The sequence below is a fragment of the Copadichromis virginalis genome, linkage group LG5 (assembly GCF_057382275.1).
Source record: "Copadichromis virginalis isolate Kocher_CV1m ecotype Utaka linkage group LG5, C_Virginalis_male_GT1.1, whole genome shotgun sequence".
Lineage (NCBI taxonomy): Eukaryota > Metazoa > Chordata > Actinopteri > Cichliformes > Cichlidae > Copadichromis > Copadichromis virginalis.
Genome location: NC_140622.1, coordinates 39,410,314 through 39,424,029, shown reverse-complemented (window position 1 = coordinate 39,424,029; position 13,716 = coordinate 39,410,314). Strand labels below are relative to the sequence as shown.

Sequence of the window (13,716 nt, the reverse complement as noted above, 5' to 3'; positions counted from 1 at the left end):
TGGGGCCATGTATCGTGAGATTTTGAGCCAAAACCTCCTTCCATCAGTGAGAACTTTGAAGATGAAACGAGGCTGGGTCTTCCAACATGACAATGATCCAAAACACACCGCCCGGGCAACAAAGGAGTGGCTCCGTAAGAAGCATTTGAAAGTCCTGGAGTGGCCTAGCCAGTCTCCAGACCTCAACCCCATAGAAAATCTGTGGCGGGAGTTGAAAGTCCATGTTGCTCGGCGACAGCCCCAAAACATCACTGCTCTCGAGAAGATCTGCATGGAGGAATGGGCCAAAATACCAGCTACTGTGTGTGCAAACCTGGTAAAGACCTATAGTAAACGTTTGACCTCTGTTATTGCCAACAAAGGTTATGTTACAAAGTATTGAGTTGTATTTTTGTTATTGACCAAATACTTATTTTCCACCCTGATTTACGAATAAATTCTTTACAAATCCTACCATGTGGATTCATGGATTTTTTTTCACATCCTGTCTCTCACAGTTGAAGTGTACCTCTGGTGCAAATTACTGACCTCTGTCATCATTTTAGGTGGGGGAACTTGCACAATCGGTGGCTGACTAAATACTTTTTTGCCCCACTGTATGATTGTGGGATTTGTATGATATATTTGTTTAGGTCATATAAATGTCAGTGCACAAGACAATGCAAAGTTTAATCGAGATTGGTCCACTTGCTATGAATAAATAAAAATAATATTTAATGAAAGAGAAAGTCTAAGACACGATTTGAAAAATGTGTTTGGAAATTCAGTGGGAATGTGTACAGTTTTCTTTAAAGGAGGGTCAACAAATGTGTATGGAAACACTAACAGGAATATTTTCTTCACATTGTTACACCCCAGCCCAGGGAAAACCGGCATAAATTAAGTGACACATTACATTATTCAAACTTACCTCAAGATTTGCAGTAAAATTAAACAGCAACAAAAACTGCAATCATTCTAAAAACAACAGAAAAAACATCTCCAAAAGTTGAATCTGTTCATGTGGACGTAGTGTTTTGTGGGAGAAACTTTTCGTCACTCACCCAAATGACTTCTTTAATCTCAGCTGACTGCAGGTTTCCCCAATCTTATAAACCGTACATTTGCAAAACAGAAAAAACAGTAGCTTTAATCATTCCAGTCCCCGACCAGACATCTGAAAAACAAAAAAGGTAAAGTTACTCTCACAGTGTAACAGTAAGCATGTACTGAACACAGGTTACAACATTTAAACTGAAGACATAAAAGTTGATCTAATGTGTATGACAGCTAACAGTGATCTACAGATGAAACCCTGATTGTCTGAAATCTCCCAGGGTACAGTTTTGACCTTTTGGGGAGTGGTAATTATAAATGAATAGAATATGGAACAGTAATGATTTTTGTTATCTTGGTTTAATAATCTGAAAGCTAAAATTAAAATTTGATTATCGCACAGCTCTGCTGTTCAGTACTTCTTTATGCTGATGTGGGATGAATACCAGTCACTTTTGTAAAACTATTTCAACACATTTCCATCAAGAGAGACGGAAAGTTGCATTGACATCAGTGGCTATGAGGAGGGGAATCACACAGAGACTGAAATGACTTGCTTCTACCGCTATATGGAAAGGAGACATTGCTCTCTGCAAGCTTATGATTTTGCACATTGATTATCAAATACAAATTTCCCCACAGAAGTTGGTTTTGCTCCCATCTTATTATCAAGGGCTGGAGTCGGGGCCTTGATACCTGTGCTCTAACCTCTGCGCTGCTCTGTCTACTCTATCACTCTCGTCAGAGTGCAGATACAGGGAAGTTTGGATGTGTTGCTGAAACCTGTTGTTTAATGTAAGAAGTTTGGATGTTCTTCAAATCCAGGCTGAATGTGGTCATTTTATTCACATTTGATCAATCAGATTCCATCTCCAGGATAAAACTTCAGAAGAATCGAAGGTGGGATGGCTCTATTATTGTTAAGTACGTATGTGCTCACAGGCTAAACTGTATGACTATGCAGTAAAAATCAGAAACAGAATGATAATTCATATGTGATTCTGCTGATAGCTGATGATCATGTTTAATTCCCTTACGCTTATTAGGAAAATAAACAGGTATAAGTTTAACCAGAAAAATTATTTAATTAAATAAATTATACTGAGTACATTGTAATTGACTCAGAGACTTTTGAAGAGAAAAACTAAGAAAAAGTATTCCCATGTATTTGAATTAAAAAAAGAGATTATAGAAAGATTATAGTAGAAATGTTTGTGTGAGAATGACCTAATGATAAATCTAAATGAATTAAAATTGCACAAACTGAATGAAACAAGAAGTGAAACATATTCATATGAACTGAATGTTCATATGTGGTGGACTTCATAATAAGTCATGTTAAGTAAAGAAAGAAAAGAAAGAAAAAGTACAATGTGGAGAAGAAGAAATTGTAACAAAGTTATCCCCCCCCCAAACTTTTTGTGTGTGAAAAGTCAGATAGTGAGAAGATAAAGGGTAGCTAGACATCAGGTGACTGTGTTCCAGCAATAATGTTGGGGGTGGGGGTGCATGGGGATGTGAATGGGCAAGTGAAAGCGAGTATAAAAGAGGATGCCTAGGAAGAGTTGGGATTGGTTTTTACTTCCTCTAGTTCCTGCGATAAGCAGAAGACATCATCTGAAGATTTAGCTCTGTGGTCCACATGTAGAAATTATAGCAAGTAGCATATAGGATTTTTGCTACTTGGTATAATTTTAAAACGTCTGTTTATATGGATTTTTAAATGTTCTGTAGAACCTCACAGAGGACAGGGGTGCAATCAGAGTGTGCCCCAGGTCAGAAGTGTCCTTCAAAATGCTTTCTGTGTGTCTGCTGAGAAAATTTAATAAATTAAAATCGTGAATGTTATTTTTAGTCTGGGTTATTGATTTTAGAGTACATGTCACAAACAGTGAAAACTGGAAGATGGTCTCTTACATCATTTATGAGAAGTATTAGTGTTACAACCCCAGCAGTGTTACAAACTCTCCCCCTCTGCTAGGTCACCTAGCAGAGGGGGAGAGTTTGGGGAGAGGAGTAACATTCACAAGCCCACACACAAAAATTTGAGTGAAATAAAGGTTTTATTGCAAACTTCAAACAGAAAACCGAGAGGGCTCTTCAACAAGGCAACCAACTACAATTCACACGGAAAGCATTAACACAGACAAAAGTAAAAACTATGGGTTAACTGAGGCAAGCTAGCATCACAAAACTAATCAAACTAAGTTCATCCATATACCGGCTTTAACAAACAAAGCTCAAAAGAGACGCAGGCGAGGGGGCCACTGCGCATTCACATCTCAGCAGCAGCCCCATAGTGTCAAGGATCTTCAGCCTTTTATAACCACAGGTGCGCACAATCAGCCACTCATTGAATCTTGGAGTATCATGGGATCCCCGGGAAGCCAATTGTCTGCGTGGACTGTCACACTTCAATCTGCATAGAAGAGGGCTGGCACAGGTCTCCAAGTAACCAATCGTCCACAAGTCCTAGCACACTTGGATTTGCTTGAATAAAAAAAGGCAGTCTCACTCCCTCCGAGGCTCAGGCCATAACAATTAGAGGCATTTGTCAGTAAATACTGATGCTACAAGCAGATGGGTGTTCACAAAAAACAATAATTTTCAGTTGAAAGCAAAGTTCAAAATTACAGAATCCATGAAAGAAACAGCAATCTAATTCCTTAAACTAAAGCAGACAGGGGGGAAAACAACAGTATGGCATTACAAAGTTCAAAGACACAAGGTATAAATACACACAGGACATGCTGAGGGATAACCAGGGGAGTTGAGAGAGTCGGGTGACAGCAGGAAAAACTAATTGATGTTAACAAGACACAAGCAGAATACAAGGAGAAAAATTAAACAGGAAATAACACAGGAAACCCTAACACAGAGACACTTAACAAGATACAGGAAAACACAAGAAAGGGTAGATTATTAACAACATAAGGAAAATAAGGAATCAAAAGCACAGGAATTTATGACTTTCTCGGCATGACCTGATTTATAGATAGGCAACAGATTAACAGTTTTTAATGTACTAGGGAACATACCTTCCTCCAATGATTCATTTACACTGATTAGCATAACATTCAGCGCACTGACAGCTGAAATGAATAGCACTGATTATCTCTTTGTCCTGGCACCTGTTAGTGGGTGAGATAGGTTGATCTGATATCCTCGTGTTGGTGTTGTTCCCAGATCATCATACTAAATGTTGTTCCAGGATCAACATTGCAAGTGACCAATCAGAATGTTGTGACGTCATACTTTTGCGACTTCGGGAAAAACCGGCGTAAAACAAAAAACTGTACTAAAGCTGCGTGAAACCGCCTCTGTCCGCCGATCAACGGACCCTGACCCTAACCCTAACCGTAACCCTTTAATAAACAGTAAGCAGAATTGATGTTGTCCTTGCAACATTGGAATTTCATAAATGCACGAATGGCTTGGCGCGCAAAGGAATAACGTCACAACAATGTGCTTGGTCACTTGCAATGTTGAACCTGGAACAACATTTTCATGATGGTCTGGGAACAACACCAACACGACGATATCAGATCATCCGGGTGAGATATATGAATATTTTGTCCCCAAAGTTGATGTTAGAAGTAGGAAAAACGGTCAAGTTTAATTTGAAAAAAGGTAGCACGCAGCACCAGGATGCACTACGGGAAGCAGTGGCGGTCCTAGCCTGTTTGGCGCCCTGGGCGAACACTCCCTCTGGCGCCCCTCCCACACACACACACACACACACACACACACACACACACACACGTAAAACACATTGAGGATTGTACATTAACATAAAACTGTTGTCGGAACCATACTAAATTTCACCAGAGAAACACACACACATATGAAGAGAGAGAGAGTATGCTAGGCATAGTGTGCAAACAGCTACCAAACAGCCATTATAATTTGTCATACAATGAGAACAGGACCAATCAACAATTGACAATGACTAATTAATATTAAAATCTGTAACATAATGTATTGTTTGGAGTTTAGTCTGTTACTGTTACTATTTTTAGAATTTCTTCTTGGAGCAACTGTAACTCACATAATTTCCTTAATAAAGTATTCTGATTCTGACTCTGATTGTTTCAGGATGAGCTGCCATTATCCAATCACACATCTGCTTACTTGCATCTTTTCTCCTCCTCTTCTTTTCTCTTTTTCTAAACTGAGCACCAGATGGCTTTGAACTTGTCTTGTCAATCTTCCATTGGTTTTAATGTTGCACTCCAGTATGAACACAAATCCCCCAACTCGAGGTTCACCACAACATGATCTAACACACCTACACCTTAGTTCACAGATTCACTTTGTCTAGGGTGCATTTCTGGGATTTCACACAACCCAGGATTCAAATCATGAATACATAATGGGCTTGGATTTACATCATTATGAATGAAATGTGCTCTATTTGGAAGCGGCCGGCCTCCCTCCCCTTTCGACGGGTTGTGTGTGAGACTTTAAATCATCAAACTCTAAATTATAAATTTTAAATTGTTATTGATCCTTTACCCCGAGTCCTAAAGTGTATATTTATTTTCTTACTCTTCTTATATATATTGTTTGTTTACTTGCACTGCTGTAACTGCAGCCTCGTCGTCTCGTCTCTCTATATACTGGACTGTAGCGGAGATGACAAGTTTATTTTGACTTCAGCAGCGAGCAGGCGCACCGAGGGCTCTCGCGCTCACCTTTCGCGTACAGAATTTTGAAAAAACATTGGTGCAAATTATAAGTCTGTATCATGATGTCTGGTGTTTTCATGTTTGTTGTTTTGTTTTTATTTTGTTTTATTTTGCGAGTTGGTTATTAGATGCTGCTCCAGCCAGCCAGAGAATTTCCCACTGGCCCGCCCTCTCCACCCTGTGCCACAAGCAGCAGGCGCACCTCGCAAACGGAGGGCGCCCTTACTCCCAGCAAATGGGCGACAGAAAACGGTGCCTATGCCCCACCATGATGCCACCCCGGGCAACCGCCCGTATCAAAAACCGCTACTGACGGGAAGAAGGCAAACTGGAAGGGTCAGTGTGATGCAATGGGCAATGTTCTAGGTCCTATCATCAACATGGATGTTACTTTTCCATTTAGCATCTGTATGATTTGCTGGACAAACAACTTCAATCCCAGAAGGCCCCACCTCACAGCTTCGGTAGTCATAATGTTATGCCTGAAAGATATAGTAGTTAAAAGGTATTTATCCTTAGGTGTCAGGTCAGGTTTGTTTTTTCCACATGAAATATAGTTACATAGTTTTGGCTATGAAAAAAAGAAGACAGAAGTCCACAGTAACGGTACAACCATAGCAGCAGTAGTTGGGTGTTGTTAAAGCAATGTGTCATTCAACAGCGAAAGAATTTGAAATAGTACTCAGTAGTGCTTTTTAATCACTGTTTCTGACCTGTTCTGATGTCATAATTTTTAAATTAAGCTTTTTTCAGCTGTATGAGTCTAGGTGAGTTAATACCACAGAAGAATTTAGTACAATTCAGTTTTATTTTTATAGCGCCAAATCACAACAACATGCAAGGAAATAAGAGAAAATCCCAAAAATCATATGATCCCCTATGAGCAAGCACTTTGGTGACAGTGGGAAGGAAAACCTCCATGTGGCAGGGTATGGTTTGTGGCTTGGCAGCAAAGAAGAGTTGAGCAGCGGGATCAAGGTGTGGTGTCAGGGGGCTCTGCCTCCCATTCTACTTTTAAATACTCTAGGAACAACACGTAGGCCTGCAGTGCGAGAGCGAAGTGCTCTAATAGGGTGATATGGTACTACAACTGCTTTGAAATATAAATCAACTTAAAACGTGACCTATAGTTTAAAAACTGTTTTCCTTTATAAAAGCTTAAAGAAATGAGAAAATCACAATTATTTATTTTTGTGTTTTATTCAGACTCAGAAATGGTTGAGAACTTTGTGAAATTGCATGATAATGTAAATGACCAGTTAACAAAATAAACACACTTTCAATACAATTCCAGTATCAATCATCAGCACAACTCACAGACTGGCTTAATGTCTTTAAAAAAAATAAAATCTATCTATCTATCCCTGATACTTAATATATACTTAAGAAGGCACATTATACAAAAGAAAATCACCTTTATTGAGATCAGGTTCAGGGTTTGTTTTGGTATCAGTACCCATATTTAATTCTGAATCAGTGTGATCAGTTGAATGTATTTAAGTTCAAGAGAGATGTTTTAAAGTATAATTCTTTGACAACCTGACAGCTGAGACTTTTTATTTTAAAATTCAGGTGACCACAGTGACATATCGGCTACAGATCTTTAAAAAATAATCAAGTCTGAAGAAATATAAAGCAATTTTGGAGTGCAGTTTTTACCAGCTTGCTTTGATTTAGGTCAGGTTATTCTCTTATAGTTTGATCCCTTTTTGTGTCACTTTCATTGTTTTACCATTGTTATTTTTTTTACTGCTTATTCTATGCTCCAGCTTTACCTCACATCACATTTAAAAAGCATCAAATCACAAATAAGGCAACTTACATAATTTACCTTAGATAAAAATAAACCATTTACATCATTTATCTTTATCTTAGCACACACATAATTAGGGAAATTGACTGTTTGTATCATTCAATAATTGAACTGATAACAGTACTAGAGAAAATGTATGTCTAAAATTTACAGTTTCTTACGTTTTCTCTGAGGACATCAAATAATACTCTTTACAAATTAGATGATTTTTATGAGTACTTAATAACACACTAGTGTAGTTATACATCCTGGGCAAGAGTGATAGACATACACACTTATGCAAACTCACACTGAAGCAGCCAACTTTAAGAAACACAGTGGGTAGAGATCTGTGACGTGGAGTTTTTATTCCATTCCTTGCACAACCTCAGATCACAGTGGGAGAATTTCAGAGTTTGAAGAGTTTCATCTGCGTGGTCTTTTTTTATAATCGGATGCTCTATAACATTTCTCTGACAGGCCATGCAGCTGTGAAATTGTAGGAAAAAGAACAAAATGACATTAATAAAATCATATCTGTCTTGGTTGTACAAATTATACAAAATAAACACTTATACGTCTTTTGTCCGGTTTTACCATGGCACACATTTGGTTACATGATAAGAAACTTATTATGTGCTGAGACAACAGGGTTATGCTATTCAATGTATCTCTGGGGTGACCGTGGCGCTGGGGGTTGGGAAGCGTATCTGTAACTGGAAGGTCGCCGGTTACAGATAAGCCCTGTCCTGGTCGTTGTGTCCTTGGGCAAGACACTTTACCCTACTGGTGTTGGCCAGAGGGGCCGATGGCGTGATATGGCAGCCTCGCTTCTGTCAGTCTGCCCCAGGGCAGCTGTGGCTACAACTGTAGCTGCCTCCACCAGTGTGTGAATGTGAGAGTGAATGAATAGTGGAATAGTGTAAAGCGCTTTGGGTGCCTTGAAAAGCGCTATATAAATGCAATCCATTATTATTATTATTGTAGCTATGTCCCAAAACGTCGGCTACATCCTTCGGAGGCCGCATTTGAAGGCCGATTACGTCACAGGCAGGCGACAAAGGCTGTCCCAATTCGTGGACTCCTTCAAATGCGGCCGACAAATGCGTCCTTCATTTCCCCGAAATTGAAGGATGGGACGGGTGTGTCCTTCGTGGCCCACCATAGCCCAGCCAAATTTCAGCTGCCAACAATGGCGGCCGCTACTAAGTTTTAAAATTACTCTTATTAATCTTTCTGGGCCACAAAATAAACTTTTAAGATATTTTAAGACGAGAAAGTAGCTGTGTAAATTACAAATATCTGCTTGGTTTATCAAGACATCGCATATTTGCAAAAGTGTGCCGACGTTTTCGGAGTCGTCTGTTACCCACCCACTCGATAGCAAGCCGGGGGGGGTTCAATGGTCACTCCAGCCGGCGAGAGCAGCGGACTCCCGGCTCCATCGTTTTCAGACCCCCACTTTTTCACTACCCAGGTTAAACATGATATATAAGTCACTCGGATAACTTAAAAATGTAATTGTTTGCCTTTTTTCGGTGTTTTATTTGTTCCGGAGTAAATCGGTTTGGCTGAGATCAAAGTTATTAGATTACATAAAACTTTATTAATCCATCGGATGGGTTCCTCCGGGATTTTCACACAGCTGAATAAACGTTAAACAGAAAACTGTTAAACAGAAGTGTGAGACAGTCGAGAATTTACGCCAGTGTCCTGTTATATTTTAGATGGCAAGGAGCAGATGGCCGACTTTATTAAATTCCACCGAGACAGCGGTGACCAATGGCGTGTCCAGCGGGGTGGCCTGGGGGGGCACAGGCCACCCCCCCAACCAGACTGGCCACCCCAGGTGCCACCCCAAAGGTAAAACAATAAAATTCAATCAGATATCAAATGTACGATTAGGTTTTCACAGTGAAGCTCAGATATCCGAGCGTAAGTGAATGCAGCATCGGCTTCTGCGCTATGCGCATCACGTTAGCAAAGGTAGGAGAGCCAAGCAGGAAAGACGGCACTGCAGGAAACAATTTTTCGGTGAAAGAAAATGAGGACAGAATAAATGTCCCGGTAAGTAATATTAAGTTTGTTGAGTTTAGTAAACTTCGGTGAAATTAGAATACCAAGGAAAAAATAACACTTAAAGAATTATTGCAGCCGTGGAATATTTCAGACAGTATGCTACTGAGGGCAGCTAACATAAGAGTTATGAGTTATAAGATATAATCTAAGTCGTAACATTGCTGTATGGAGCTGCAGATTTGGTTGCAGGTTAACATAGCTGGACTGGCCATCGGGCATACCGGGCATATCCCCAGTGACTTATTTTTTATTTTTTTTGTAATGGCATGAACAATGAGAGGTGGTGGATTGGCCAGATGCAGGTCGATGTGTAGAAATAACTCAGTTGTTTGGTGGTGGCTATGGCGGGGCTTCCACAGAGGCCAGCAGGTGGATGAGGGAAGGGGAGGCAGGAGGAGAGCCCCGAAGCAGCCGCCAGTCCGAGTGTCAGGTGAACTGAACTTCAGGTAAGAAGTTATGACCTGCAGTCTATCTGGGTCAGATATAAACTAAGTTTAGGTGGAGTTTATTTTCGTTGTGCTGACTTTTTACTGTCAGTTGCAATAACTCGTACTGCGTTCTAGCCAGCTTGACGGAGTTTTTATACAGCTGGGTGGGTTCTATGATGTTACTGATAGTGAACTTTATTTTATTCATAAGGTTAGTTAGTAGAGTTGCCAACGGCTCCTTAAAAAAATGGAATGGTCCCTCAATCAGAGAAAATATTACACGTTTCGTATTGAGCTGAGAAGAAACGCAGTTTGTCCCGGACTTTAGCTAGAATGGAAAAAGACACAAAGCTGGATTTATTCTGTCGTTACGCTGCAGCTCCCTTCTTCTTCTCTCATTCTCTGCCCCTCCCTCTCCTGTTGCTACTTCAATCATGAAACTGATCAATGATCAGCTGATCGGCTTTTCTCTCTTGTTTATTTATCGCCCACTTTGCGCCAGAAAGAGGAAACCAGCAGATGTCGCGCTAAACAACAGCAGCACGTTTAAGCTTGATCAGCTGTTGTCAGAATTTATTTAATATTAATTTCTAGTATCAGCTGATGTTTGCTGGAGCCACAGCTGGAAAACTGCTGGTCATGATGTCAGTTTGTATATGTGGTGAGAGGGAAACATGAAGATGAAACCAGGAGATGTCCTTACTGGATCATCAGAGCTGAACAGGTGATGGAGAAACAGGTTTACCTTTTAGGTGACATGAATGAGTTGAAGGGAAGTTATGAACTGTTTCTGAGAGACAAATAACACCAGGATCCTTTTCTAAGCAGCTGAGAGCTGGTAACTGTGCAGGGGCGGGTCTAGCAAAGTGTTTCCAGGGGGCCAGGTAGGGCATTAACAGGGAAAGGGGGAACAAAGAAATACTTTTCTTTCTTATTCTCATTTAAAATGTCTCACTTTTATTAAATAATTATCTGAATCTTACAACCAAAGTTTTTATCTGACGTAAAATGTATAGAAATCATACATATACCAACAAGACTGTACATCACTGTCACAACAGCATTTGTTTTCATTCAAAGTCTTTATGGCTTTAATACCTGGTGGGCCGGTCTCTAGTCAAAATGCCCGATTTTCTGTCCCGGTCCAGCCCTGCAGGTTAATACTGGCAGTGTCACCATGCCAGCTGACTGTATTTCATCATCAGCCAGTGTTGTTCTTTATCAATATTACCAAAGTTTAATTAATTAATTAATTGCTCCCTCCATAATTCCTCTTCTACACCACTGCAATCGGGAAATATAAAATATTTAGGTATTAATGTTTCTCCCAAGCTTGCAGATCTAACTAAATTAAACCATATCCCACTTTTAAAGAAGGTAGAAGATGATCTGGCTAGATGGAAATGTCTACCCATATCACTCATGGGAAGGGTTGCCGCTATAAAAATGATGGTCTTACCAAAAATAAATTATTTATTCTCAATGATCCCACCTAAACCGCCACAAGATTGGTTCAGATCTCTAGATTCATGTATGTCCAAATTCCTTTGGAAAAATAAACCCCCACGTATAAGCTTAAAAACACTACAAAAGACCAAGGATAAAGGAGGACTAGAACTGCCTAACTTTCAGCACTACTTCTTAGCCAACAGGCTTCAGTTTATCTCAGGATGGCTAAAACACACCCTCTTAGATGAACCTTGGCTAGATGTAGAACAAGCACTTTGCAATAATCTAGAGATCTCAGACCTACCATTTATCAGCTCAAACATCCAATGACATGAATGCTTTAAAAGCATCAACATCAACTCTTCTCTGATAGCATGGTGGGAGTTTCTAAAATTGACGGCGTCTTCATTAATCCCATGCAAACGTACACCTATCTGGAACAACCCTGACATATTACAAAACAATAATATGATAAACTTTTCAGATTGGAGTGGTAAAGGAATCAAATATTTAGAACATATCCTAGAAGGAACAGAATTTATTTCATTTGACGGACTAGTTACACAATATGGGATCAACAAGAAAAGATTTTTAGAATATCAACAAATTAAATCCATAGTAAAAAAGAAATTTAAACCGGGTCAAGTTGAACTACAAACACCACCAAGTGTGGTTCAATTTCTTACTCTTAAAACCCCCAAATTACTATGCAAAATATACAGAATGCTTTCTAAAACAGATGAATCAATATCACTTCCTATTGCAAAATGGGAAGCGGATTTATCAGTTAACTTAGACCTAAACTTCTGGTCTCAGATTTGCTTAAAAACCTTTCATCTAATTAGAAATCCCAGTCTTCAATTAATTCAATACAAAATATTACATAGAGTGCACTATACAGGTCATCGGATGTTCAAGATGGGCTTTACGTCTACCAACAACTGCTCACACTGCCAAACCAATTCACCGGACAATTACATCCACGCTCTTTGGTTCTGTCCACCAGTTCAGAAGTTTTGGCGCGAGATATGTGAAGACTTATCGAAGTGTCTGAAATGTAACATTCCAACTTCCCCCTTAGTGTGTTTGTTGGGCAGCTTAGATAATGTCACTTCAGAAAAGAATATAGCCCATATGGTTTTCACTGCCCTATGCATAGCCAAGAAAACAGTCCTCATGAACTGGAAAAATAAAAATAATCTTAATTCTAACCAATATAGAAATTATCTATTAGATTACATTACCGTATTTTCACGACCATAAGGCGCACTGTGCTAAAAGGCGCAGTCTCAGTTATGTGTGCCATTACTGTATTTAACACACACATAAGGCGCACTGGACCATAGGGCGCATACAAGTACCGTATGCGTAAAAGAAGACTTTTCATACCCCGTTGTGCGTATCGCTACCGTGCTGGTCCCCTTCTTCTCCACAGTGTGACTCACCGGGATGTCAAAAGTGAGCGGGACCTCGTCCATGTTTGTGATGTGGCTGGGCTGGATGTTTTTGTCGCCGATGTGTTTGCTGCAGTAGGAGCGGAAGATGGCCAGCTTTTCCTTATAATCCGCTGGAAGTTGCTGCGCTACCGTAATCCTGGTCCGGATGGAAAAATGGCACCGTTTCATAAAATGAAAGCACCAAGACGGACCTCCTTGGAAATGTTCAATGTTCATCTCTTCAGCTAGTGAAACTGCTTTTAGCCAAATGGTGACCGTCGAAACGCTTCTCCCGCTCGCTCTTTGCTCGATGATCCACCGCTCGAGTCTTTCCTCCAACTCGAGCCACCTCGCCTTATGTCCGCGGAAACTCAGCTGCGTTTTCTTGACCTGCCGGAGCTTGTTTTCCAGCTTCCTCCATTTGCGAACCATCGATTCGTTAATCTTAAATTCTCTCGCCGCTGCTCGATTTCCATGTTCCTCCGCGTAGCTGATGGCCTTCAGTTTAAACTGTGCTTCGTAAGCGTGTCTCTTTGCCATTTTCAGGGTTGTTAAAACAACGATGTCCTGCATAATGCACATACCTGTTCTTTTATACAGGTATGTGCGATTGTCCCGGTATATACGATCAACGCCCACACTTCACCCTTTAACGTTCTCATGGTGTTCTCTACTACGTCCTCCTTACAACACACATAGGGCGCGCCGCACTTTTTGAAGAAAATCTAAGACTTTTAAGTGCGCCTTATGGTCGTGAAAATACGGTAGTCTTGATACAGCCTCTGCCACCACATCAGATCAATTGCTCT

At 40.2% G+C, this 13,716-nt stretch overlaps 1 protein-coding gene across 4 annotated transcripts in view; it reads right to left on the bottom strand.

Annotated features, from left to right (window-relative positions):
* The window catches only part of LOC146710369 (butyrophilin-like protein 1), an 85,794-nt gene that overhangs the window by 43,947 nt on the left and 28,131 nt on the right, over positions 1–13,716 (bottom strand). Inside the window, exon 5 of one of the 4 annotated variants that reach the window (XM_085457776.1) lies at positions 5,995–8,004. The exons of the other annotated variants lie outside the window; for them this stretch is intronic. The gene's annotated coding sequence lies outside the window, so the exon portion shown is untranslated. Of the gene's footprint in view, positions 1–5,994; positions 8,005–13,716 lie in introns of those variants that run through there. 4 annotated transcript variants of the gene reach the window in all.